Source organism: Berghia stephanieae, chromosome 6 (genome assembly GCF_034508935.2).
Source record: "Berghia stephanieae isolate SIO BIC M18660-M18661 chromosome 6, UCSD_Bste_1.3, whole genome shotgun sequence".
NCBI classification, from domain to species: domain Eukaryota; kingdom Metazoa; phylum Mollusca; class Gastropoda; order Nudibranchia; family Aeolidiidae; genus Berghia; species Berghia stephanieae.
The window spans coordinates 62,382,077-62,384,576 of record NC_088365.1 but is presented as its reverse complement, the minus strand read 5'-3'; the positions used below and the strand labels follow the sequence as shown (position 1 = coordinate 62,384,576).

General features: G+C 45.4%; 1 protein-coding gene across 2 annotated transcripts in view; it reads right to left on the bottom strand.

The window, feature by feature from the left end:
* Positions 1 to 2,500, bottom strand: part of LOC144975404 (uncharacterized) — a 17,917-nt gene that overhangs the window by 4,506 nt on the left and 10,911 nt on the right. The gene's annotated exons all lie outside the window — the stretch shown is intronic.

Below are 2,500 nucleotides of genomic sequence, written 5' to 3'. Positions count from 1 at the left end.
ATCCTAATCGGTCGTACTCTGAACATAAATCGCATTGAATTGACTTTTGACAGAACTGCTATCGATAGTCTAAGGGCGAGTTTTTTTGCCCCAAATTTTGTACAACAGAATAGTGCTTTACTTATTTACTTACTTAATTTCTAACTTACTTGACTTACTTTGACTTATACCGCTTGTCTCCTGGCGGAGCATAGAGCCTCAACATCACTCTTCCATTTTCTTCTGTCCTTGGCACAGTCCATTGCCTCACTCCAGGTAAGATTGGAGACGATCAAATCATGGCGAAGGCTTCTCCTCCACGTCTGTTTTGGACGACCCCGTTTTCTTTTGCCCTGCGGGTTCAATTCGAGAGCCTGCTTGGTTATATTGCAGGGCTCTTTCCGCGGAATATGGCCAACCCATCTTCACTTTCTGCGTCTGACCTGGACATCCATTTGTTCTTGGTTTGTTCTTGTCCAAAGGTCAGCATTTGTCAAACGATTTCAACCTGAATATTTGTCGAAGACAGCGATTGACAAAAGTTTGTATCTTGGCTGATGTGTTCAAGGTTGTTCGCCAAGTCTCTGGCCCATAGAGCAGGACTGCTTTAACATTAGTGTTAAATATTTTTTTGGTGTTTGTGGATATGCTGGACGCTTTCCATATTGGTCTCAAAATTGCAAAGGCCTGGCGCGCTTTCTTGATTCTATCGATGATGTCTTCATCAGTACCACCCGACTGACTGATTTTGCTGCCAAGGTTTGTAAATTCCCTGACATCTTCTATTGCTGTGCCAGAGATGGTGATTTGTATTTCTTGTTTGGCAGTTAAGCGCAGTAGTTTTGTCTTCTCTTCATTAATCTTGAGACAAACTCGTTGAGCTGTTTTTTCCAGGGCCGTGACTTTGTTCTGCATGTCTTGTATGCGGTGTGACAGGAGGGCTAGGTCATCTGCAAATTCAAGGTCTTCAAGTCTTTTTGAAAATGTCCATTGGATGCCATTGTTAGAATTGCCATATGCTGTCTTTGTCACCCAGTCCAATACCACAAGACATAGAAGTGGGGACAGCAAACAGCCTTGCCTAACTCCTGATGTAATGTCAAAATCCTCTGAGAGTCGACCATTATGGATGACTTGGCAGGAAAACCCATCATAAAGTCGTTTGATGATGTTTATAAATTGTTCTGGCACCCCGTAGTGGAGAAGGATGTTCCAGATGCTTTCAATGTCTACGCTGTCAAATTCTTTCTCAAAGTCTATAAAGCATACATATAAGGATGATTGCCATTCAATCGACTGCTCAACAATGATTCTTAGAGTTGCAATTTGGTCTGTGCATGACCGCTCTTTTCTCGTAGTGCTTTGTCCAAAGTAACTTTTATCCTGTCGTGCATGATTCATGTGAGCACTTTGCTTGGTATGGACAACAAGGTGATTCCTCCCCACTTGTCGCACTGGGACAGATCGCCCATGTTTGGGTAATTTTACTAGCAGGCCCTTCTTCCAATCAGATGGTATGTTCTCATTTGTCCAGATCAAGTTAAACAGGTGGTGGAGTTGATCCACAATTATGTTTCCACCCTCTTTCAAGGCTTCAGCAGGGATGTTATCTGTGCCAGCAGCTTTTCCACTTTTCAGACTGCCAAGTGCCCTTCTGATCTCCGCCTCAGTGATTTCATCTGTACTGATATTACTGTATTATATTACTTACATACTTACGTAGGCCTTTCACTCCCTCAAGAGGATAGGCCATCAACAGCGTTCCTCCTTCGGACACAATTCTAGGTTGCCTCTTCGATGTCGTGCATGTTGTATGTACTCTCCTATTTCAGACTCTTCGTTGAACCTCTAACTGTTACATGACCTTCCCTTCTATCGTTTATCGCTTGGTAGCAGCTTCTAATAGCGTTTAATGTGTGGAGCCCAAGATGGCCGAAGCCAAACAGGCACCAGGTTGGATCACCAATTAGTCACATAATATCTGGGTGAGTCCGTTATGGCACCCGCGTAATGGTTCGACATCCAGGGTGGTTTAGTGACGTTCAACCGAATTGCATCTTTGCCCCACAATAGCCTTAAGCGCGCCCACCATCGACAAGGCGTTTTTCCCCCTTTGGGTGCTTCTAATGGTGCTCACACAACTGTGTTATGACCCGCCCGAAAGCTTCGTCACAACGCACCGTACGCCGTCGATAGGTATAAAATACAGCACCGGTTTGCTGTTTCCTTTCGAACCCTGCCTCAATAATATGCTCTGTAAGGTCAATGGCCCGCTCCGTGGTGCACCTCCCTTCCCTGAAGCCCGCCTTCTCGGGTGGCAGGGCAGCACCAGGGACAGGCCCCCATCAGTAAGACGCGCTCCAAAAGTTTGTACAAGCAGATCAGACGTGATATGGGTTTGTAACTGTCGGCCCCTTCGCCGGTTTCCCTGGCTTCAGGATGGTAACTATCTTAGCGTGCTTCCATATTTGTGTAAGCCCTCCTTTTGCAAGGACGTCAGAAATTGCCTTTGCGAGCCATG